The 26,908-nt window shown below is 37.0% G+C and overlaps 1 protein-coding gene across 4 annotated transcripts in view; it reads right to left on the bottom strand.

Moving 5' to 3' along the window:
• Window positions 1-22,836, bottom strand: part of DENND4A (DENN domain containing 4A) — a 111,563-nt gene extending 88,727 nt beyond the window's left edge. For all 4 annotated transcript variants that reach the window (XM_054565260.1, XM_054565261.1, XM_054565262.1 and 1 more), the window contains exon 1: window positions 22,702-22,836. The gene's annotated coding sequence lies outside the window, so the exon portion shown is untranslated. The remainder of the gene's footprint in view (window positions 1-22,701) is intronic.
• Between the last annotated feature and the right edge of the window lie 4,072 nt (window positions 22,837-26,908).

Here is a 26,908-nt window from a genome sequence, read left to right as displayed (position 1 = left end):
AAGAATTCCATTTTTTCCACATCCTTGCCAATACTTATTTTTGTCTTTTTGATAAGAGCCATTCTAACAGGTGTGAGATGATAGCTCATTGTGGTTTTGATTTGCATTTCCCTGATGATTAGTGATGTTGAGCACCTTTTCATATACCTGTTGTCCATTTGCATGTCTTCTTTGGAAAGATACCAATTCAGGTCCTTTGTCCACTTTAACTCGAATTATTTGTTTGTTTGTTTGCTACTGAGTTCAATGAGTTCTTCACATTTTTTGCATATTAAACCCATGTCAGATACATGATTTGCAAATATTTCCCCCCATTCAGTAGGGTGTCTTTTCATTTTCTTGATGGTCTCTTTTGCTGTGCAGAAACTTTTTTCTGATGTAGTCCTACTTGTTTATTTTAGCTTTTGTTGCCTTTGCTTTTGGTGAAAAATAAAAAAAACCATCACCAAGACCTGTCAAGGAACTTATCACTGCCTATGTTTTCTTCTAGAAGTTATATGGTTTCAGATCTCATATTCAAGCCTTTATTGTGTATAATGTAAGATAGCGTTCCAATTTCATTCTTTTGCATGTGTCTGGCCAGTTTGCCCAGCATCATTTAATGAAGAGACTGTTCTTTCCTCATTGTATATTCTTGGCTTCTATGTTGTAAATTAACTGACCACAGGTACATCGTAAGTTTATTTCTGGGCTCTCTATTCTGTTCCATTATCATGTGCATCCTTTTTTTTTAAATGTCAATACCATACTGTTTTGTTTACTAAAGCTTTGTAATCTAGTTTGAAATCAGGGCACAAGATGCCTTCAGCTTTGTTCCTCTTTCTCAATTGTTTTGGCTGTTCAGGATCTTTTGTGGTTCCATACCAATTTTAGGATTGTTTGTTACATTTCTATGTAAAATGCCATTGGAATTTTTATAAGGATTGCTCTGAATCTGTATATTGCTTCATGTAGTATGGACATTTTAATAACATTGATTTTTTCAACCCATGAGCATGGAATATCTTTCCATTTATTTGTGTCCTCCTCGATTTCTTTCATCTTACAGTTTTCAGTGTACAGGTCTTTCACCTTCTTCATTACATTTATTTTTATGCACTTTATTGTTTTTGATACAATCATAAATGGGATTGCCTTCTTAATTTCTCTTTCAGTTTGTTACTAATATATAGGAACACAACAGATTCCTGTACATTGATTTTGTATCCTGCAACTTTACTAAATTTATATTCACAGAGTGATATGTCAATGTGCTTCCTGTAGCTACATATGTTAAATTATCTTTCAGGAAGACTTCTTCAAATTGCGATTTTTTAAAGATTTTATTTATTTATTTTTAGAGAGGGCAAAGGAGGGAGAAAGAAAGGGAGAGAAACATCAATGTGTGGTTGCCTCTTGTGTGCCCCCTACTGGGGACCTGGCCTGCAACCCAGGCATGTGCCCTGACTGGGAATTGAACCAGCAACCATTTTGCTCACAGGCTGGTGCTCAATCCACTGAGCCGCACCAGCCAAGGCTAAATAACTACTGTTTTTAATTGAAACTTTTTTCTTTTGAGATAATTGTAGATTCACGTTCAGTTGAAAGAGATAACAAAGATCTGGTATACCTCTTACCCAGTTTCTCTCAGTGGCAATATCTCACAAAACAGTATCACAGTTAGATACTGTACTGATGCAATTCACCTATCTTATTTTGATTTCCCCAGTTTTACTTTTATTCATTTGTGTGTTTGTGTGTGTATTTAGTTCTATGCAATTTTATCACGAGTAGCTTCATGTACTCATCACCAAAATCAAGATACAAAACAGTTCCATCACAAGGATCCCTAGTGTTGACACTTTATAAGTCCTGTCCCCTCCCTATTACTGTCCCTAATCCCTGTAGAGTACGTATATGTGTGTGTGTGTGTGTGTGTGTATTTTTTTTTTTTTTTGCTGGAAAATACGTAAAACCTATGGAAGGAAAAGATATCTCCAAAAGCAATACCCCTTACAAAATAGATACAAAAACAAACCAAAGAAAAACGTACAAGCATAAATGGTGTGGAAAGCCTTGTCAGTCACATTTACTCAGCCATCTGGAATGTTATATTTGAACATGATTATATAAACATATAAATGCAAAGACATACATATGTACACAACAGAAGAACAAGGAATGATCATCTACTAAATCACAAAGAAGGTCAATCTCCTTAGTTCTGAGAAAATTTTTTTCTATTATGGTTCAATTCTAGGCTAGCTCAAGTGAACAATGTAAAATAATGCTACAGAACACTACAATGGGAATTCCTAAATGTATAGGAACATAAAAAAGAGTCTTTTACTGTGTTCAGGGGAAGCCCTGCCACTCATAGAGAAATTAAGTTGAAACTGGGGTAGATGGTTTTCCCTTGAGTATATGGATCTAGTCTGGACTGAACAGGAACAAGTTGGAAATAAAATGTTGACATACAGATACCTCTTGTAGCTCCAGGTAGACCATAAACAATTGAAAGGCAGGAACTCTGTCTTTTGTATCTTTTGATTCCACCACATATGTTACAGCAGTTAAAAACACACAGTAGGTGTATAAATATTTATTAAATTAATAAGGTCAGCACAATAGAAAGAAATGGGAAAGTTAATACACCACAGAAGCAAAGCATTTTAGAGATAGAAGGATACATGGCGATTTAGTGTCAATTCTTTTTATAATGGAAGAAATTGAGCCATATAAATTAAACAGCTTGCCTAAGATTAAATATATCAATATATAACTCAACTCTCATTTGATATGACGTCCTATACTTCAATTTAAGAATGGAAGCATAGAAATAATTCTCTAGGGAGACCTCTGCGTTAATTAGTGAACATGGGCTTTGACAAAGAAAATTAAAAGGTAACTGGGAGAAGTTAAATTGGTTGAAGGGAGTGGGGCAATTAACAGGTAAGAAAAAGAAAGGATGACCAAAAATAAACGAGTGAAGTAGTAAAGGAAAAAAGTTGAACAAAGAGATATGGTAAGAAAATGAATGAAAAAGATGGGGGGTATAAAAGGAATAAAAGTAAAAACAGTACAGAAATGGGAAAAAGTGAGAAATGATTACAGAAGAATGGGGAAATGGTATTTGGAGAATTTTTTTAAAAAATCCTCTCCTGCCAATATGCTTATTGATTTTACAGAGGGAGGAAGGGAGAGACAAACATAAACATCAAATGGTTGCCTCCCATATGTACCCAACAGGGGATTAAACCTGCAACCTAGGTATGTGCCCTGACCAAGAATCAAACCCACAACCTCTTGGTGCACTGGACAGTGCTCGAACCGGATTACCCTGCCACGTGTGCCCTGACCAAGAATCAAATCCACAACCTTTTAATGCACTGGAGGACGCTCCAACCAACTGAGCCATCCAGCCATGGCAGTGTCTGGAGAATTTTTAATGCTATTTACATTCTTTTAAAATAAAAAAACTATGAGATTTACCTTTCTTTCAGTGAAATCAGAGTCCCTATAAACTAACATTAACACTATAAACTAACATTAACAACAAAAATTAATTACCAATCTTGTACAGAAAATCTGTTCATATGCAGCACTGTATACGGAATGCAAATACATGGTGCTTAGCAGTCTAGAGTGAAAGGGAAGTCCGGTTTTAAATTTTCTCTCTTGCACCACCTTTTTTTTTACTTAATTTCCCATAAGCATACCACCCCCACTTGGCAAAGTTCTTACTTCCTCTTTGAAGTATCATATAGCATTTTTTCTGGTATCTAAAATGAATTGCTGCCTCTATTGGAATCATCCCAAAACTTTCTCTCAAACACACAATATCTGGTTTTTCTTCTGTATTTCACAATCATATATATGAGGTATATATATGATATATATCATATCAAAATAGTACTTATGAGATAATTAAAAATATATTTATATAATATGAATAATTTAAAATTCAGCTATACTAATATATAATAAAAATGAGATACATTGGTTAAAAATGTCACCTTTTAAAAAAAGTAGATATATAAGATTTATAGTTCTGTCATTTAATTAATGCTTAACATTTCAATTTCTTAATTTCATCACCTATTTAAAGATATTCTATGCCTTTTTAAAAATCCCTTTCCACTTTTCCCCACAAACTGTAATGAATAACAAATTTGTTAATAAGCACCCGAAAAGGACTTTGAGAATTAAATAATTGAAAACTTTGAGAACTGTTATTCTTCCAGTTAAAAATGATTGATACAATTTTTTAAAGTATATTTAATTGATTATACTATTACTGTTGTCCCATTTTTTCCTCCCCTTTATCCTTCTTTGCCCTGCATCCCCCCATCCCTCCAGCAGTCCTCCCTCCTTAATTCGTTTCCATGGGTCATACATGTAAGTTCTTGGCTTCTCCATTTCCTATACAATTCTTAGCCTCCCCATCTATTTTGTACCTACCAATTATGCTTCTGATTTCTTGTACTTTTCCCTCATTGTCTCCCTGCCACTCCCCACCCCTGCTGATAATCCTCCATGTGACCTCCATTTCTATGATTCTGTTCCTGTTCTAGTTGTTTGCTTAGTTTGTTTTTGTTTTTCGTTTTTTCTTAGGTTCAGTTGTTGATAGTTCAGTTTGTTGTCATTTTATTGTTCATAGTTTTTATCTTTTTTCTTAGATTTTAAGTCCCTTTAATATTTCATATTAATAAGGGCTTAGTGATGAACTCCTTTTATCTTTACCTTATCTGGGAAGCACTTTATCTGCCCTTCCATTCTAAATGATAGCTTTGCTGAATAGAGTAATCTTAGACATAGGTCATTGCCTTTCATGACTTTGAATACTTCTTTACAGCCCCTTCTTGCCTGTAAGGTTTGAGAAATCAGCTGATAGTCTTATGGGAACTTCTTTGTAGGTAACTGTTTCCTTTTCCATTGCTGCTTTTAAGATTTACTCCTTATCTTTAATCTTGGGTAATTTAATTATGATGTGTCTTGGTGTGTTCCTCCTTGGGTCCAACTTCTTTAGGACTCTGTGAGCTTCCTGGACTGCATGTTTACTTCCTTTGCCAGATTGGGGAAGTCCTCCTTAGTTATTTTTTCAAATAAGCTTTCAATTTCTTGCTCTTCCTCTTCTCCTCTGGCACCTCTGTGATTTGGATGTTGGAATATTTAAAGTTGTCCCAGAGGTTCCTGAGACTCCTCACTTTTTTGGAATTCTTGTTTTTTATTTCTGTTCCAGTTGAATGTTTATTTCTTCCTTCTGTTCCAAATCGTTGATTTGAGACTGAGTTTCCTTTCCTTCACTGTTGGTTCCCTGTATATTTGTCTTTATTTCACTTTGTACAGCCTTCACTTCTTCCTTTATTTTGCAACCATACTCAATCATTTCTATGTGAGCATTCTGATTACCAGTATTTTGAACTCTGCATCTGATAGGCTGGCTATCTCCTTGTCACTTAGTTCTTTTTCTGGAGTTTTGATCTGTTCTTTCATTTGGGCCACATTTCTTTGTCTCAGCACACCTGTTATGTTGCAAGGGGTGGAGCCTTAGGTATTTACCAGAGCAGGGCAACCCACTTCGCCAAGTTGTGGCACTGTATGTGTGGGGGAGGGGTCAGAGAGGGAACAATGCTGTTTGCTCGGCTCTTACCCTGCTTTCAGTCACTTCCCCTGCTACCCACAAATGAACTGCGCCCTCCTGGTGCTGATTCCCTGGTGGGTGGCCTTGTGTACATTCTAGGGCCTCATAGGTCCCTCCAACAGACTGCTGTGAGGCTGGGACCTTCTCCTGCCACTGCAACTCCCATAGATTTTTACAGCCAGAGGTTCTGAGGCTTTATTCCCCATGCTGGAATCCTGCCTTGCATGGTCTGTCTCCCTCCCCAGTTATTTCTCCCAGTTTATCCATACGTGAATGTGGGACCGCCAGGTCTACCAGCCACAGCCTTGCCACGCATCCTCTCCACCCTGGCTGCCCATCTCTGCCCCTTCTGTCAGTCTGGATGAATATTTCTTCTTTAAATGCTAAACTTCTTCTTCTTGAATGTTAAACTTCCATACAGTTTGATTTTCTGGCAATTCTGGTTGTTTTTTGTTTTAAAATTGGTTGTTGTCCTTTTCTGGTTGTGCGAGGAAGTGAAGCCTAAGTACCTACGCCTCCATCTTTGCTGGAATCTCTGGAATTATCCAATTTTTTTTTATTTGTAGGACTCAGTAGATGATCAAAGAGTACAAACAAACAGTTTATATACAAGGAAACACAAATACTACCATGCTTGGAAGAATTATTAGCCTTGCAAATAATTTTAAAAAGTAAAATTTGAGGTCCTTCATCATATCCAGTAAATTAACAACTATGAATAATAAAATCATTAAACCTAATGCTAGTTGGTGGTGGTGTAAGAAAAATAAGTACACTTAAACACTGTTAATGACACTGTGAGTTAGAACAATTTTTCTGAAAAGTAATCCAGCAATTACTTAAATCCAACTGTACTATTATCAACACTTATTCATGCAGAAAAATATATATATTTAAAATCAAACTGTTGTCCTGGCTGGTGTGGCTCAGTGGATTGAGTGCTAGACTATGAAGCAAAGGGTCACCAGTTTGATTCCCAGTCAGGGCACATGCCTGGATTGTGGGCCAGGTTCCCTGTAGCGGGGGCATGAGAGACAACCACACATTGATGTTTCTCTCCTTCTCTTTCTTCCTCTCTTCCTTGCTCTCTAAAAATAAATACATAAAATCTTTTAAAAATAAAATAAAATAAAACTGTTAATCTAGATCATTTATAATTGTACCCTCTTTAAAAGTTCACAGAATTTTAGAGTAGAAAAGGACTTTAAAAAATCTTTTGGTTCAATCTTATTTTGTTGATGAGTAAATTCAAGCATGGAAAGACAAATAAGAATTGCCCAGTCCAAAGTAGCACAGTTCATCAGTAGAAGAGTAGGGCCTGAAACTCCTTATCGCAGGTCTCTGGCTACTATACTATGTAGAATATTCCACAGAAGCCTGAAATAATAACCCAGAATTGGCAAGGATCAGCTGATTGGCTTAGTGAAGCTAGATGACACATTGCTCTTTCTAAGCCTTCTGATGGCCAGGACCAACCCTAAACAAAACGTAGCTTCTATTCTTTACACTCCTATAACCTACTTTTAAGAATCAAACCAGTCTCCATGATCTTCCCTTTCTTTATATTCCCCCCAAAATATGTTAATCCCACTAACTGCTGCTCACTTTCAAGTTTATATCACCAACCACGACTCTATTGAGACCCATAAGGCCTAGCTGATAACTCTGTTTATATATCTAATAGTCAAAAGAGAACTATTTCTTTGGCAAATCTCCATGTTTAGACCTAAACCCACTTCTCTGCCACACACATTACACTCTAAAAATTCACTAGGAAGGGCATAAATCTGAACCTGGGATTTTGCCTGTACATATTATCAATTAAGGTAGTTGATATTCTCAAGGAATATAGACTCCAGGGAAGAAAAAAAATAAACATTGCAAGGGGCAGGGAAAAAAAGTTCATGAACAGAACAACCAGAGCAAAGAGAATTTATGGTCCACACAGAACATATTGCTTAAATAAGCATAACAAACATCCTCAGAAAACTACAATAGGATACTAGGAAAATAGTAAGTAGTCACGATGAACCAACTAGAGATCTTGGCAATTAAAAATATAACTGAAAATTTGTATTTATTTATTTTTAATGATTTATTTATTTTTAGAGAGGGGGAAGGGAAGGAGAAAGAGAGGGAGAGAAACATCAACATCAGTTGGTTGCCTCTCCCATGTGCACCAGCCGAGGACCCAACCTGCGACCCAGGCATGTGCCCTGACTGGGAATCAAACCAGCAACCTTTCACTTTGCAGAATGATGCCCACCCAAGTGAGCTACACCCATCAGGGCAATAACTGAAAAATTTTAAAAAGAGATAGGTTAAATAACAAAATGAATGTCATTAGAAATAAAATCAAGGAGTAGATGATCAGAATGAGATTTTAAGAAGGCATAAAGAAACTGAAAATATATGTATTCTAAAAATAGTTTAAAAAATGGAGGCTTAAGAGAATGAAAAGACAACGTACACACTGAGAAGAAATACAATATTTGCAAAAACACATACCTGATATAGGACTATTATCCAAAATACAGGGTGGGGCAAAAGTAGGTTTACAGTTGTTTGTACAGAAAATAAGACAATAATTAATAAATAATACAAAAACAAACTCTGTATTTTGCATATGCACAACTATAAACCTACTTTGCCCCACCCTGTGTATGGCATTCTGGAAAAGGCAGAACTATGGAAACAGTAAAAAGTTCAAAGGTTGCCAGTGGTTAGGGAGGAGGGATAAAATAGGAAGAACACAAAGGATTTTTAGGGCAATGAAACTATTCTGTATAATACTATTATGGTGGATATGTACCATTACCCATTTGTCAAAACTCAGAATGTAGAACACCACACAGTGATCCCTAATGGAAACTATGAACTTTGGTTGATAATACTGTATCAATGTAGGTTCATGGATTGTAACGAATGTACCACTCTGGTAGGCAATGTTGAATATGAGGGAGGCTGTGTCTATCTGGGGCAGGAGTATATGGGAACTCTCTGTACTTTCTGCTTAATTTTGCTGAGTCTAAAACTGCTCTAAAAAATAAAGTGTATTTAAAAGGAAAAAAAATTAACTCTGAAACCTTCCCAAATATGGCGGCTAGAAAAATTAGAGTCAACATCTAAATAACAGAACTTTCAGAAGGTGAAGAAAGAAACAAGTGGAGATAAAGAAATACTTAAGAAATAATCACCAATAATTTCCAAGAATTAATTCAAATAATTTTATCTAAAATTTAACAATGAGGTATTTTAAAATCCAGAACTTTGCTGATTTTGCTTATTTTATGGTTTGGAATTGATTTTGTTTTAGATTATGGAACTGACATCATAATAACTTCAATGCTTGATAATGTAAAGGGTTAGAGGCAGAAAATTATGGCTCTGATTTTCTCATTCATTCATGTAATAAATATTCATTGACTGTTTTCTGAAAAGTACATGTGTCAGGGTTTTTGCTTTTTACTAACATCTGAACTCCTTTCCTACATTTCAAGAACCTGCCACTATGTATATTCTGGAAGGATGCTGCCTGGGCCTTAAGGTCAACCATGGGAGCCAAAAGACCAGATACTTGCTTCCCAGTTTAGGGACCAGGCACATAGGTGAGTCAATTAGATGCTTTCATTCAGAATTTGAATCTAGAGCTAAAGTTGCAAAGACAATTTAAAATTCATTCTTACAACACTGACATACAACACCCATATCAGTGTTCCAACAATGGCATCCAGTGTCCTGCAGAGGAGCAACAGTATTTTAAACAGGAAAAGGATAGTTCCGTGGCATAACTTTGGTTATGGTCTAGCACTGAGGATGGCTGGTTGGTTTGTTTGCTCAGAATATGGTTCTCTATAGTCTTCCAGTCATTTCTAATACCCTTCCAATAATTTCTTTTTCTTTTGCTTCAGTTAATCAGGGTTGATTTTTGTTGTTTGCATCCAAAAATCCTGAAATGGTAACCCTATCATATGTCAGGCACTGTACTAGGCAATGGAAACACAATGACAAATAAGATATGGCCCTGCCTTACAGGAGTAAAATGGAGAATGCCAGACAAGTAAACAAGCAGTTACAATAAATTATAAGCCCATATAATGTGAGTAGTCATAGAAAGCACAAGCAGGACACACAATTTAGGCTTTAGGAGTCGGAAAAGAAAAAGATATTATCTAAATCCTGAAATATGAGTAGAATAATAGAGGAAAGAATAAAGAGCATTCCAAACAAAAGGACCAACAAGTAAAAGGCCTATAACCTTTTCTTTTCTATGTTCATTATCTCCTTTCTACACAGAATATCAAAAGCATATTTGAAGGAAAAAAGTGACAAAAAGCAGAATGACAGATTTGTAGAAGGGGATGAGAAACAGTCACAATTTGTGACATGAGTAACAATGGTGGTATTTTTGAGCTTGCTATATGAAAATGAGCCTCAAGTGTGAAACATACCCACCCACCACCATTAGTGCTGCAGCCGCAAAGTTGACCACAACTGCCTCTGTTTTCTCTCCCCTCACCTACCTCAGTCACTTCTCAGAACAGTCAATTATGGAGATCTGCATTTTGGGGAGTTTTTTCATTTGGTCGGTTGGTTATTTGTCATGGGGGTATTGTAGGAATCATGAATGAGTGGATAAAGAAATTGAAAAGTAAAGGTGTTAATCAACTGCTCAGAGTAGTGAAGCACAAAACATTCTGACAATTGCTTACACTAGTTTTCCTTTAAGGCAGGTAACATTTTATAGGAGGAAAAAAACTAATGTAAAATAATATTTTACAAAATTGTGTGTGTATATGCTCTTTCCTCTAAAATTATAAAATTTCAGTATTGAGATAGATCATTTCTAGAAATTTGTTAAAATTATATTAGACTTACACTACACTGTTTTCACTGTTTACTTTTATAAAAACTTGGATCTTCGTAAGTTTTATAAATTCTAGCATTTTCTGTCATCCACTTAGGAAGATCTATGCTGGAACAGGAAAAGTCGCCATAAAAGTAAACTCACAATTGACCAACCAACCAACCAACCAACCACTATTTGAAAAATTTCATAAAGGAGATTAAAAGCAAATGATCATTGACAACTCATTCTCAAAAATGACATCAAAGTTAAAGAACAAAATTATTTGAGCAGTCCAAAATCTACAACCCTCCTTTGAATAAAAGCAGTATTTACTATCATGTGAAGGACAGATATGAAAAAATAAGTTTTTATTTCAGTTTCACTAAACTGAATGGTGAAAAAATTTACTTTAGTCATACCAAACTCCACACCTTTGCAATTTCATTTCTGTGGGAATGCCCCTGTGTAATATTTCTGACCTGCTCTTTGAGGCCTTCCCTAATCTCTTTCCCCAGGACAGACTGTCATTCTCTTGTCTTACTCAACAGTATCCTATACATATTTATGTTATGATTATCACACTAATACAGTACTCATTTCTGTGAATGTCTGCTCTTTGAAGCTAGATGAAGAATTCTTTGAGAGTAGGCAATGTTACATTTCTAGCTCTATAAATACCTGTTTTAGCAGAGTATCTAGCAGAGAAATACTAGCAGTCAGTAAATGCTTCTTGAATAGAGAATGACATGATGTATTAATAATAATATTAACATAAATTCATAAAATAGCATGACTCAAACTTCAAATTCTGTATGTAGAAGCTAAAAAATTAGCTCCACTGGTTTTTATTTGAAAAGGGGAGATATTTTTATAGCTTTCACATTAATCACCTATGGATTGGGGATGAAATAATTTAAGTTCTTTACTACTACATAAAAGCCAATGAGTGGTCCTTTCTTTCCCCAAAAATCATAATTTTATTTCATATTATTTAATATTCCTTTGTAATAACCACCTTTTAGGATATTTATTTGGTTGCATATCTCTTCCTCCAGGAGTTAGTTGTATGCCCTGAACCCACTCTTCTACCATAAAAATAGAACCTGGAATGTTCTATGAGACCTTAGTTTCATCAGCCATAGCTGACAGAATCAGACTTGGACACTTGCCTCAAACTGCATTTTCTCCCAGGGGTTTAAATGGGATCACAGAATCATGAGTGACTATATGAATTTAAGAGTTAGAGGACTTGTTCAGCCATGCACAGTGGTAGAAGACAACATGCAGAGAGAGAAAAATGAAGTGGGCAAATAGGGAGAAGCAGAGAGCCCATGCTGCCCCAGGGTGGTGAAAAAATAGCTGCCTGAGTGACTGATGAGTTCCCAGTTCCTGATCCCCAGCCCCCCACCCCGTCCAGGGGCGCCTGGCTGTACTTTTGTGTTTAGGTACTGCGACATCCCCAGAATCCTTGCCATTGACATTAATCCCCTCCCACACTTTTTTTTTGAGTTTGGATGTGGCTTTTCGTATTTACAAACCAAAGAAATTTGATTTAAAAAACTTCAAAAAAGAAAAGGCCATATAGGAATAACAAAATGTCAGTTAACCAAAGGAAGGGAAAGAAGCCTTGTTAAAAAAAAAATGGCTGTTATGTTATTATCTTCAGGCATTCCTCAGTGTAAGAAAATGAAAAATACTCACCACCCACAACAGGTTGAAACAACATCCTATAAATCTAACTTCAGCATAGCTGTGAGTCAGTATGAATGAAATTCTATTTCAAAGTTCCGAAACAAATGAGAGATTAAAGGATAGGGAATCTTTTGGAGCTTTTTAGAACGAATTATTTTTTTTACAGTTGTTGTACATATTTCATTTCTTTATTATTGACACTATTACAGATGTTCCCCACTTCCCCTTTCTTTGCCACCATCCACCTAACAAATTATTTTTTAAAGAAAAATAGTATTACTTAACTACGATATTGACTAAAAGGGAGCTGGGGATATGTTTTTATCTAGTAATAATAACCAGTCCTAACAAACAAGCCTAAATATCATTGCACAGTTTTTCCCATCCACCTACATCATTTCTCTTAAAAACATGTCACTTCAGAGTCCTCTACTAAAATACTCAGCAGCAGAAGATAGTGATCTATGTGAGTAAAACAGTAACCAATGGAATAGTCATTACATGGCATTAGCTTACAAGACTTATATATTAGCTTTTCTATTTTATTTTGATAATTTCTAAGAAGTTTCCTTTTTCAACTCAAACTATAAAAACTGTTTCTTTAGTAAATTTTCAAATGACTAGTGAAGAAAAATGAATACCAGTAACTTGTACAGTTCCTTCATTCAAAACAAGGCAAACTTACATTTACAAGAAAAACCAATTAGTTTGCTTCACATAATCAAAATTTACAGAAAGTACTATGAAATTCTTATTGACAAGAGGAGACAAACATTAAATTTAGGGTAAAAGGAAAGGTTTATGAAAAATTAAACAGTGATTGCCAGAAAAAGAATTTTCTTTTGTTTTTATTCATGTTAGAGAGAGAGGAACATCCATCATCTGACCAGCCCCAACCAGGGGCTGAGCCCACAACCTTCTGATGCGCAGGATGACACTCCAACCAACTAAGCTACCCAGCCAGGGCCATAAAAAAAGATTTTAAGTAAACATATCTCAATTGTTTATAATAATGAAAGAAGGTAAAGGCACTGATAATTTTTAATGACTTATATTGCCCTTAGAACAGCTACTGAAATTACGTTTGATTATGAGTGTCCAATATTCTGAGTTTATTTATTTATTCATTTTTACTTTTTATAATTTCTGTTTATTTTATTTGTCAATTACAGCTGACATTTAATATTATTTTACATTAGTTTTAGGTGTACAACATAGTGGTTAGGCATTTATATAATTTACAAAGCGATCCCCCCAATAATTCTAGTACCCATCTGGCACCAAAAATTTATTACAGTATTATTGACTACATTCTTTATGCTTAACTTTACACGCCTATGACTTTTTTGTAACTACCAGTTTATACTTCTTAATACCTTTACCTTTTTCACCCATTCTCCCAACTCCTTTTCTGAGAATTTATTTTAAACCAGAATAAAGGAGTACTGTGCAGGTTTGGCTCAGACGTAGTTTGTAAGTTTTTCAGTTTCCCCCATTTTGCCCCCTGTTCTGTCTTTCTCTACAACATGCTCCAGTTTATCTCCCAAATTAACAAAAAGTACAATCTTCACAGAGCTATCAACCTCACACTTTAATACAAAATAGGAAAGCCTGGTTAAATGCTATAGTACAGGCTGTGTGAAGATTGAAAAAATAATAAAGGGCATTCCTAGAGTTTAAATAGTACTATTAATAAGAAAATTGTGCTGAAATTTAAATAACTAATTAAGTAAGAAATGCTAATCATCATTAATGACAATCTGAAATTTGAGACAGAACAACAAATGCTGGAGCTACTACAGAGAAAGGTAAATGGTCAACTTGCCATCCCAGTCTCAAAGGCTAGGAATGGCCCTGGCTGGTGTTGCTTAGTTGGTTGGAACATCATCCCATAAGGTTGACGGGGTCTTATTCCAGTCAGGACACATACCTAGGGTATGGGTTCCATCCCCAGTTGGGACGTGCATGGGAGGCAACCAATAGATGTTTCTCTCATACATCGATGTTTCTCTCTCCCCCTCCCTCCCTCCCGTCTGTCTGTCTCTCTCCCCTCCCCCAAATCAATTAACATATTTTTTAAAATGTTAAAAAGCTAGGAATGTATCTTTCATTTTAAAACCCAGAGTTCATAGGTTTGTTTATTCATTCATTAATTTTAGACTAGTAGGCAGGGGACACAGATACATAAATTAAAGCATTCCATGGGCAATAATAGCTATAACAGGTTATTTATTGAACATTTACTAAGTGTCAGCCACTGTTCTAAGTGCTTTACTTGCATTAACAAATTTAAGCTTCATAACAATCTTATGAAAACATAATAACAAAACCAGATTTCGATACCAGAGAGTCTGGTGAGAACCAGGTTTCTCACTTTTGGAGAAAGGGGTAAGCCTAAAAGGAAATATGTGGTACTGAAGATATCAAAGATACCTTTGATAAGCATGAGTACGAACTCATGCTTAGCTTCACAGAAAGATGGATAGACAAAAAAATAGTTATATGTTTGAATATATGGGTTAGTATACATTTCCTAAATCTGTACACTGAGAGAGCCTAGAATTGATGATGCCCCAGCTGCAGTCCCCCAGTGCCCAGATCTTGGTTTCTAGTATCATTTTCTAATAAAACTAACCAGGGATGCTTGGAGAAGCGGTTGTAGGGCTGAGGCAGGGAATATCCAAGAAGAGCCCACAGCATCCTGTAGTGCCAAAAAGTAAAAAAGTGCTCAGAAAGCAGAATAACAAGGTATGTCCTGTTGGTCACAGGGGTCAGCACGAAATATGTAGAAAAATTTGAACAATAAAATACTGGATAAGTAAAGTAGTATGTAATTATAACCCAAAGTTATAAAATGAACATTCATGAGTTCATACTGATATAAATGATGTAATAAACAAATGAGAAGAGAAAAATCTCCCTTCCAGAAATTCCAAATAATTTTGTAACCCCTTAAGCAGTTAAAATTTGACTCCCCACTTAGTGATTGGGTGGTCTGCACTTAGTGATTTCTTTCCAATAAGCGGAATATGGGAAAACGTTACAGTAGAGAAAGCAGGCAAACACTACCTCAGTCAGGTGATAGAGGTTAAAAATATCAAGTGATAAATCATACTGATATGTACCCTTGATGTAATGTAATAAGAATGGTGTTTTACATCTGTGGTCATCGTCCCCAAAACCAATAACCCAGTCCAACTTTGAAAAAATATCAGCCCTGATTGGTGTGGTTCAGTTGGCTGGGCATCGTCCCACAAACCAAAAGGTCTCCCATTTGATTCCTGGTCAGAGCACATGCCCTGGTTACAGGTTTGGTCCCTGGTAAGGGCGCAGACAAGAGGCAACCCATCGATGTTTCTTTTTCATATCTGTGCTTCTCTCCCTTTCTTTCTCCCTCCCTTGCCCTCTCTATAAAAACAAACAAAAAAAAATGAAATCTTTCAGGAAGGGAGGGAGGAAGGGGAAAAACCCAAATTGAGGGACATTCTACAAAATATCTGACCTTTACTCCTCAAAACTGTCAAAGTCATCAAAACAAGGAAAATCTGAGAAGTTGTCATAACCCAGAGGAGTCAAAGGAAACATGATAACTAAATGTACTGTGATATTCTGGATGGGATCCTAGAGTCCCTCCCAAAAATTAGGTAAAAACTAATAAAAACCAAATAAAGTATGGACTTCAGTTAATAGCAATGTTCCAATGTTGGTTCCTTGGTTGTGACAAATATAACACAGAAATGTCAGACATTGCCCTGGCTGGTGCAGCTCAGCGGACTGACTGCCAGCCTGCAAGCCAAGGGGTCGCAGCTTTGATTCCTGGTCAGGGCGGGTGCCTGGGTTGCAGGCCAGGTACTAGGTTGATGGTGTGTGAGATGCAACTGATTGATATATCTCTTACACATTCATGTTTCTCTTCCTTTCTTTCTCCCTTCCTCCTCTCTCTCCAAAAGTACATAAATAAAATCTTAAAAAAAAAAAAAGTCAGATAGTAACAGCAGGGGAAAGTGGATGCAGGGAATATGGTAACTTGCTGCAACTCTTCTGTAAATGTAAAATTATTCTAAAATTAAGTTTATGATCATAATAATAAAGTTACTGCCTTAATCAGACTGATTTTAGTTCTTTAAGTCACGTATAGTGGGTTGGACCACAATAGAAATACAGTTAGTACTGTACAAAACAACCTCAACATTGTAATAAACAATGCTTATAATATTATAATATTATATATATTATAATATTATAATAAACAGCTTATAATATTATACATGTAAGTATACATTTCATATGTATACATTTTTATTCCTCAGTTGGTAAGCACTTTAGGAGCAAAAAAATTCTCCTTTAGTAGGCAGCCACTCAAATTTTGAACTAAAACAAAATTGTGGTACTAACTACACTAATAAAAATTCCATCTGGTTTTTAAGTCCACAACATTTAAATAGTTTTAGGTAAAATATATTTACAGTATATTACTGATACACTTGCTCATAATTTGAGGAGAGAAATGTAACTATACATATTCTAAGAAAGTACATTGGAAAGTTCACTAATAATAATATACTATAGTAGAAAATTCACAATAATTAGGGTCCATAATGGTTGGTCATTGTTCAAGAGATTTGGAAACTTCAAAACACAAATAAAAACAAACTTTGCTAACATTTGTAACTATCTTGAATGTTTAAAAACAAACAAAAGGCTCTTGTAACACACTAAAATGCCTGCTCTCTCTAACTCCATCATGTTCAAGCCAGCTTTGTTCCCATAGCCATCAGGTTAATAGTTTCTTGCATATAGACATGCTAATTATTAGAGGAATTTTGCTTGCAGCTCAAGTTTTACAGAAACAGTCCCTTACCAGAGAGTGCCTCTTCCTAGGAGAAAAGGGAAGCATGTATTATTTATCAAAGTTTAGCAGGAATCTCATGACAAGACTCACATCAACTAGGACCAACAGACTAAGCACAATTTCCTCAGACCTCTGATAGATGCCCGGATGTCTGTTGTAGTGCATCACCTCTTGACCCTTCCACTTCCCCCATCTCTCAACATAAAAGAAGCCTGAACTCTGTACTTTCTTAAGATGGATTTTAGGTACCACTAAGTCTCCCATTTTCTCAGTTGGCACCCTCTTGATCAATTAGCCTTTCCTTACTCCAAACCCTCACATTTTGAGTTTTGGCCTTTCAAAGCATAGGGCACAGATTTCTTACAAATCATAAGAAAAAGACAGCCCAATAAAAATGTATAAAGGAAAAATATAGTCAAATCACTGAAGAGGTAACAAAAAATGCCCATCCATAAGAGAAGATGAAGGGAAATAAAAGAGGAATAAAGTGTCATTTCATACCAATTAGATTGGAAAACATCAAAGAGTCTGACAACACTAACTGCTGGTAAGGATAGGGAGAAACAGACCTTGTTTGTCAAATCCTATAAATATCTTATAAAGGAAAAAAATGCTTATATCCTAAGATGCAGAAATTTGACAACAGGTATATGACCTGGAGAAACTCTGGCATATTGCTTCAGGATGTTAGTAGGACACTGTTTATAACAGAAAAGAAATAAAAACAATTGAAATGCTTGTCAACAAAGGAAATAATAAATTGCAGTATATTCCTTGAATGGAATATTACACACCAATCAAAACGAATGAACTAGACCTACAGGGCCAACAAAGATTGGTGGCGGGGGGCAGGTGGAGTAAAGTTTGAAAACCAAGTTTCAAAATGTGTATACCATGATACAATCATATTAATAGCTACTTAAATTTACCAGTACGTTTTTTAATTTCCTGGCACAGTTTTAAACTCATTTACTTTTTACAACCTGTTGAGGTAGACATGTCCACTATCCCTATTTAACAGATGAGGACAAGGAGGCATGGAAAGATTCAAAAACTTTCCTAAGGTCACAAAACTACTAAGCAGCAAAATAAAGATTTATTCATACCAAGGGAATATAGCTCCAAAGACCACACTCTTCAAAAGCATCCAAAGATGCCATGTACTATTTATATAGGTAGTTTATTAAAAGGTAAACTGTAAGGATACACATCAAATTTATCGGACAACTGCCTCTGGGAGGGAAAATGAGGAGGGAAGGTGGAAGGGTGAAATTGGGGAGCACAAAAGATAAATAAACTTGATCAGCCAATGTTCAAATGCAGTATAAAGTTATCCACAGCTCTTTTAGAATTCAGTGTGATAACCATAATATACATATTTCTTTTATATTAAAGATGTATCTGAAGTAAAAATGAAAAAAATGTTAACATTTTGTATGGTGGGTAGGTGCATGTTTACTATTTTTATAATTTCTGTATTTTTAAAACTTCAAAAATAAAAATGTCTTATCTATAAAAGAATATTACAATAAAATAAATTTTTCTTTTTTAAATTAAATTTATTGGGGTGATGATATTGGTTAATAAGATCATATAGGTTTCAAGTGTACCTTTCTATGACATAAATAAAAAGAAATTTAAGAAATTTCCAATCTCCATACTTTGGCTTTTATTTGGAAACGAAAACAGCTAACTTGTGAGTTGATGTATGTATATACACTAACAGACATAGGGAAAGTGTATTTTTACATGGATTTAAAGAGATACTAACAGCATATCAGAAATGTTATCACTTATACATTTTGATGACACTATTCTCAGTGAAAATAGCACTAGCAGAAAAACTCCCTTGATGTGTTTCTACCTTATTTTTCTTGATAGTTTGTCTCTTTTCTATTCTTTCTACTTGTTTGCTTTTTAAAAAGAGGAAAAAGGAGGTACCAAGAAACTGTTAAAACACTTTACAAATAACAATAATATCCACAAATGAACACATATGTAGTCTTTGTGAATGAGATGCCCCAACATACAATCATGTATTGTCCCAAAATGAATTTATGAATTGGTTGTCTGGAACTCAGAACATACTTTCCCATAAAGAAAGTTAAAAGAGGATATACGAACACTAGGAGAAAGCTACTGCCTGAAGTGCCAGGCCATGAGCAATGAAACAAGAAAAGCACAGTACATAATATAGCCTGATAGCCCAAAGGAAAAAAAGTGCTCTCAACCACAATTTTAGGACAGAAATCATGTCTCATTTACCTTTGTATCCTCAGTAACTGGCAAAGTATAGCTGACCCTTGAACAACACAGGTGTGAACTGTACAGGGCCATTTATACACAGACTTTTTTTCCAATATATACTGTAAATATATTTTCTTTGTCTTATGATTGTCTTAACATTCTTTTATTATATTGTAAGAATACAGTATATCATACATGTAACATACAATATATGTATTAATCAACTATGGTATTGGTAAGGCTTCAGGTCAACAGTAAGCTGTTAGTAGTTGAGTTCTGTGAATCAAAAGATATATGTGGATTTTTAATTGCACAGGGGATGTGTGTCCATAATCCTCATGTTGTTCAAGAGTCAACTGTGCCTGGCACCTAATAAACATTCAAAAACTGCTGCTACTGACTGATGAGGCAATGAGAAAAAGACTGAGTCATGCAGTCCACCAATAGGTGGCACTACCAACATAGAACAGTTTGGGTGTAAGACCCACACAGGAAAGAGAATGGAATATAACAATGTGCATTAATTAACACCAGCATCCACATACTTAAGACTATTACCAGGTGGGTGCTATTAACTAGGAGAATGCCTTCACCTAAATTATTAGCTGTTTCCATTATTGTACATTGCCTAGGCACCATATTTTGAGTTATTTTTGCTAATATGAATCATAAGATAGTTTCTCTGCTAGAGCAGTGGTCAGGTGGGATTTTCAGGAGTTTCTCCTATGACCCTAAAGAATATGTTAATGTCATTTTTGTGCTTATTAGGGTAATGTTTAAAAGGGAACATAGAAAATAATAAACACTACAATTAAAATTACCTATAATCCTATCATCCAGAAATAATCTTTTAATATTTTATATATTTCCTGACATTCATTTGTCCTATATGTGATATGTGATAAATAATAACACAGTATATACTTCCTTATATTCTGATTTTTCTCTCAACATAATGGACTTTCTCATGTCAGTAAATACTTTTCAATATATGACTTTTAATAACTGTATCCATTGCATGGATTAATTATCACTAATTTCACTATCCCTCTATTATATGGCACTTTGTACAAGCTTTTTGTTATTATAATAACACACTATATAAATTAATCCTTTCCTGTGTATAAAGTTCTACACTGCTGTTTTAGAGTTCAAAGTACTATGATATACAGTAATAAAGTGTGGGGTGCCTGACTTTTCTCTTACCCACAAATTCTACTAAGCAATAATCTAGGGCATTTAAAAAAAAAAAAACAAAGAAACAATGGAAGACATTTTTGTCAACTTTTCTTCAGTCTCTTCTTCCACATGTGGTAGAAAAAAAGAAAGTCCCACAAAGTCTCTGACATCAGAGAGGAAAAGAACAAGTCAATTTTCCTGCTAAAGCCACTTCTGTTTTCCACTTAGAATAATAAACCATCAATTTAAATAGGAATAGCACAGATTTGTAATATATCAAAATCTCTCTGTATCAGTGCTTTCATAGTAAGTGGACTTCTTAGAAAAAAATCTGCAAACAAAAAAGATAACATAACTAATATCATTTAATAAGAAAATAACTTCTACAATTCTGCTATGATTTGTTATTGTTTGAATTAATAAATATCATAAACTCTATTTTCCTTCTTCTAGCCTCCTAATTATTCCAAATATTAAAGTTCCCATAAATAGGCCAACAGCTCCAGAAGCTTAAAAATCAATAACTGTTAAGCCAGTGGTAATTCATGTAGAAAAGTTCAGAACAAATCAACATCAGCTTCCTGGCACTCTTGCACAAACAGAAAATTCATATTGCTTCACCAATTTTGAAAACTGAATTTGCATACATAAATACAATACTCAGGTCAAAATTTATTAGTATTTATTCCCAGTAGTGGGCTTGTGTCAAGATCAATGCACTTCCCTAACAAGTACATTCTTATAAAATTCCACATTGAGGTAGGTCTCTTTAATCACTCAGTAATAGAAAATTATGTACATAGAATATAAAATGATGATGATGATGATATATGCTATTCTGAACTCTTGCTCAGAGCTGCAGTTTAAAGGGAACTTGTGAAAATGATGTAAAAGTTGCCCAAAATGTCTAATTCTGGCCAAAATAAAAAAAGTCCTTAAAAAAGAAGCCAGATACAATCTTTTGTTTCATTATAAGTTCAAAGAGTGTTCAAATGGCTTAGAAATTCTGTATACTTAAGTTTCAAAAACTGAATCCCAGAACTATCTACTCTAAACATAAACTGAATAATTTCCCCAAAAGTCCTTACTTATTACCTAATCTGTGGTCTTCGAGAGACTACTTTTTACAATAATTTCAACTGTACTACAATAAATTAGTGTAACCTGGGCTACGCTGTTTACAGGTGTCTCCATCTCTTTTCCACCAAGAGAAGACTAAGGGCAATCAGAAAATAGAAAGAGACTATAAGCACCAAATAACAGCTTGTGATCTTGTAAAATTGCTTTTTTTACGTTTGGCCTACTATTCTCATTAATGTATAATACATTTACAAGAAGAACGTATTCACGGAGTAATACAATTTCTGCCCTCACGGGTCTCTAGATGGCTGACACGCGTTTTCTCCCTAAATAAATACAAGCCTGTTGACTGATAGCTTTTCCTGCTGTTGCAAACAAGAAATAACTGTCCTGTAAAACAAAAAACCCTTCTCTACGGCTCCAGGCGTAACCATATATTTGCATTAAAAGCACACCGAGACAATTACAAAAATCTTCCCGCATATCCGTCATTTAAAAGCACGATAATGAAAAGCTGTCGCTGCGACCCAGTTTTAGGTCAGAACCTTTTTTTCTCTTTCTCCTCCCCAGAATGCGATAAAACTTCAAAGGGAATGGTGGCGACCAGAAATTGTTTCACCACCACCACCCCCACCCCCGAAAGAAAAACAAGACTGGGAGGTGGGAAGCTGACCAACTTGGATGCTGACCTAGCTCTCGCTGGCCAGGATAGACTAAGCAGAGCCCCGGGAGGGAATATGGGCCTCTAGGTCCTCGCCAGGCTACCGCTGCCTCGGGTTGAAAATACCGAGCAGGTGGGATTCCGGGAGGCCACCTCCGTCTTACGTAACGGGCTTGTCAAAATCCCAGCTGCAGGACCTCCTCTCTCACCGCCCCCGTCCCCACCCCCACCTCCCAACAACAAGAGCCCCAGGCCAGCCAGGAATAGAAACACTGGAGACCCCCAGGCGTCGGACGCAGAGGCGCGGGTGCTGCTCTCAGCACCACCGCGCCATGCCAGAGCCGACTGAGCCCGCGGAAGACGGCAGGGGTCCGAGAAGCCCCCGGGGGGAGATCGCGGGCATCCGCGCCACCTCTCCGAGCCTGGCCGGCCCGGCTCCCGCACCCACGGCTGTCACCGGTCCGGGCTGTGACAGCTACCTATGCCACCGCTGTCTGCGTTGCCGCCCCCGCACTCACCTCACCGCTGGCTCCCTCACGAGCAGCGGGTCAAGCCTGGAGAGCGGTGCCCTGTTCCCTCACGACGGACGGCGGGACACGAGGGGCTGAATGCAGCGGCGCTGTGAGTCTGCTTAGCTCATCCCCAGCCCAGCGCTCCGCCCTGCGCGGCACCCCCGCCCGCCCAGGCCTGCTGTCTCAATCAGACGGGACTCCCCCTCCCCTTGCGGCTGCTGCTGCCTCCGCCTCCTTCTCTGACTCCAGCCTCCGTTGCTGCTGCCGCTGCGACCAGCGCCATCTTGGCAGTGACGGCAGGGGTCGGGGCGGTAATCGCAGTCCTCAAGGGCCAATCGAGGACCAGGCCTGGCCATAGGGGGCGGGGTCGTAGCTTTTGAGACTGATTGCGTGAGAAAGTAGGTGGGGCTCACCCTCTGACGCGCTGTGGTGTTGGGGAAATACGCTGTGGTTACCCCTCTGGTCGGGAGATCCCCAGCCTGAGGCGGGCGTGGGCGAGACACACCTTTCCTTCTCTTTTCACCACCCGGAGGGTGAGGGATTCGTCTTGGGCCAACTGACCTGTTTCTTCCCTTCTCCGCAGAAGCCCGAGGAGTCTTGACAGTGCCTAGCTAGAGTTCCACGCGTCTCAGAGAGGCCGCTCCTCCACCGAGGGCGCTCAGGTTCCCAGGAACCCCCGTAAGGCGTTAGCAGCCACCTCTTAGGCTTGAGTCCCAAGATACTGAAGGTCACGTAAAACGGGGGATTCTGAGTGGGGTTTTCTGAAAAGTGTGCAGATAAAACACCTATTGTTGACTGAAGGGGTGTAGATTACATTGAATTAATGGGATATGGCCTATTTAAACCTGGCTGTGGCTCCACGGTAAGTGGCTTTTGGCAAGTTGCCTCTGAATAATGAGCAAAATAAAGGTTGAGTACTGCTACAGTGCTGCTCTGAGGGTTAAACTCTATAATACACGTGAAGTGCTTGGCATAATGCCGAAAATACTCAATAAATGTTAGATATTATTCCACGGACAAATGAAGGAGGAAACAGGATCCTAAAAAAAAATCCCTCTGGTTTCAAGTCGGTATTCCTAAATTGTACAAAATAGACGTTAGTCTCTTTCACTAGCCAAGTTTATAGCTCGATTTCTTATCTTTATAACTTCCATTACAGTATTCATTCAGTCAACAAACATCCATTGATGCAAACACTGAGGGGACACAGTGGTTAGGGAAACAAAAGGTCTACCTTCATGGAGCTGACAGTGTAGTGGGAAAAAGAGGAACAACAAATTTTTTATCACATTTTGGGGGGAAAACATTTTACAAAAGTTATGAACAGAATCTGGGCAATCAAATAACAAGATAGCTTAAAAAACAGTGGTGAAGAGAGTACCATCTGAAGGATGAAAAGGAGCCAGTCATTTGAACAATGAGGAGGGAGTACTGAAGGCAGTGGGGAATGGCTATGCAAAGGACCTGTGGTAGGAAGGAGCTTGGCTATTGAAACTGAGTGGAGTCCCTGGCGCTGGGGAGAGCATAATAAGTGCAAAGAGGAACCTGGCAACAGACTGGAGAGGTGAGTGAGGGCCCATTCCCATAGAGCCTAGGGAGGCATGGAAGAAACAAGATTGAATTTTATTGTAATTGCAGCTGAAAGCCATTGAAAGGTAGGGAATGGTCATTAGAGCAAGGGAGTTGGGAACAGTGATATTTGCAGTCTGACAAAGCAAACAACAACCAAACCAAACGAAAAACAAACAAAAAAAACACCTGGGGTTGAGCCTCTTCAATAATAAGTTGGTCAAATTATATGCTCTGATCTTTAGTTACCAGGTTAAAAAAAAGTGTGTGTGTGTGTGTGTGTGTGTGTGTGTGTGACATAAGACTGTGTACAGAAAAATACTGTCAATGAAAACTGTTAAATAAGTTGTTTCTAAGTATTTTGTATGTTAATGTTGTATACAGTTGCCTAATCAATGCTATTTGATAAGTACATTTTTATTGATTACAAGCAGTAATCCAAATCAGTTATTCTTACTAATTTTTGCATAATGTGCTACTAGAGAAAAGAATATGAACTGTTATAGATGTGGTTTCTTTTTATTTTTTATTCTTATATTTATTAATTTTTATTGAACTTATTGGGGTGACAGTGGTTAACAAAATTATACAGGTTTCAGGTGCACGATCCCACAACACATCATTTGTACACTATATTGTGTGTTCACCAAACAAAGTCAAGTTATATTCCATGATCGTTTACTCCCCTATACCCTCCTCCCTCATTCCCTGATTACCATACTGCACCCAGCCCCCCAAAATGGTTAATGGTCTTGGAGATTAATAGAATTATTTGCTTCCATTGAAGAGTTCAATGGACCATACCATATAAGTTTGATACCACCATGAAGAAATAAGTATTAGTGTAAGTTTTTAGCTCAGATGGCTAACACATCATACTAATAAAGGATCAATTAATTTTTAGCACTTAAAACTGTGTTCTATAACAATAAAATGTGCTCTATGATTTTGTAAATGTATGCTCCAAAATGACCCAAACAATCTGTTCCTCCACTTATGTACAATTACTGTAAAGGCATATCTTTTTAATGCTATTAATTTTCATTTAAAAATAAGTGATTTTAAGGCCACTGTAATCAAAACAGTCTGGTACTGGCATAAGAACAGACACATAGCCCTGACTAGTGTGGCTCAGTGGACTGAGCACCAGACTGCGAAACAAACACTTGCTGGTTCGATTTCCAGTCAGGGCACATGCCTGGGTTGTGGGCCAGATCCCCAGTGGGGGATGGGTGAGAGTCAACCACACATTGATGTTTCTCTCCCTCTCTTTCTCCCTCCCTTCCCCTCTTTCTAAAATAAATAAATAAATAAAATCTTAAAAAAATAAAGAACAGACACATAGACCAATGGAATAGAATAGAGAGCCTGGAAATAAACCCATGTCAGTACAGTCAGTTAATACTTGACAAAGTGGGCAGAAACATAAAATGGAGTAAAAATATCCTTTTTAATAAGTGGTGTTGGGAGACCTGGACAAGTACATGCAAAATAAATAAATAAATCTAAACTTACACCATACACAAAAATAAACTCAAGATGGATAAAACACTTAAATATAAGTCATAATAACATAAAAATCCTAGAGGAAAACAAAAGCAGGAAAATTTCAGATATTCCACACAGTAATATTTTCACCGATACACTCCTAGAGCAAGGGATATAAAAGAGAGAATAAACAAATAGGACTACATCAAACTAAAAAGCTTCTGCACAGCTAAAGAAAACATCAACAAAATGGAAAGGCAACCAACCATATGGGAAAACATATTTGCCAATTATACCTCAGACAAGGGTTTGAGCTCCAGAATATATAGAGAACTTACATGACTCCACACCAGGAAGACAAATGATTCAATTAAAAAATGAGCAAAGGACCTGAACAGACATTTCTCCAAGGAGGACAGACAGAGGACCCATAGATACATGAAAAAATGTTCAACACCACTAGCCATTAGAGAGATGGGAATTAAATCCACAATGAGATACAACTTCACACTGGTCAGAATGGCCATCATTAATAAATCAACAAACAACAAGTGCTGACGAGGCTGTGGAGGAAAGGGAAACCCTAGTATACTGTCAGTGGGAATGCAGCCTGTTGCAGCCACTGTGGAAAACAGTATGGAATTTCCTCAAAAAACTAAAGATGGAACCGCCTTTCAGTCCAGTGAGCCCTTGCTGGCACTATATCCTAAGAATCCTGAATCACCAATTTAAAAGAACCTATGCACCTCAATGTTCATAGCAGCATTATTTACAATAACCAAGTGCTGGAAACAGCCTAAGTGCCCATCAGTAAATGAGTGGATCAAAAAACTGTGGTACATTTACACAATGGAATACTATGTAGCAGAAAGGAAGATGGAACTCCTACCCTTTGTGACAGCATGGATGGAACTGGAGAGTATTATGCTAAGTCAAATAAACCAGGCAGCAAAAGACAAATACCGTATGATCTCACTTACGAGTGGAATCTAATCAACAGAACAAATGAGCAAAATAGAACCGGAGACTTGGAAATAAAGAACAAACTAACAGTGACCAGAGAGGAGTGGGGAGGAGGAAAATGGGAGAAAGAAGGGGAAGGGACAAGCAAAGGAACATGAGTAGGAGGACTCATGTGTATGGACTCGTGGGGGGA

This window comes from Pteronotus mesoamericanus, unplaced genomic scaffold (assembly GCF_021234165.1).
Source record: "Pteronotus mesoamericanus isolate MK-2021 breed Mesoamerican mustached bat unplaced genomic scaffold, CSHL_Meso_final contig_164, whole genome shotgun sequence".
Lineage (NCBI taxonomy): Eukaryota > Metazoa > Chordata > Mammalia > Chiroptera > Mormoopidae > Pteronotus > Pteronotus mesoamericanus.
This window is presented reverse-complemented; position numbering and strand designations above follow the sequence as displayed.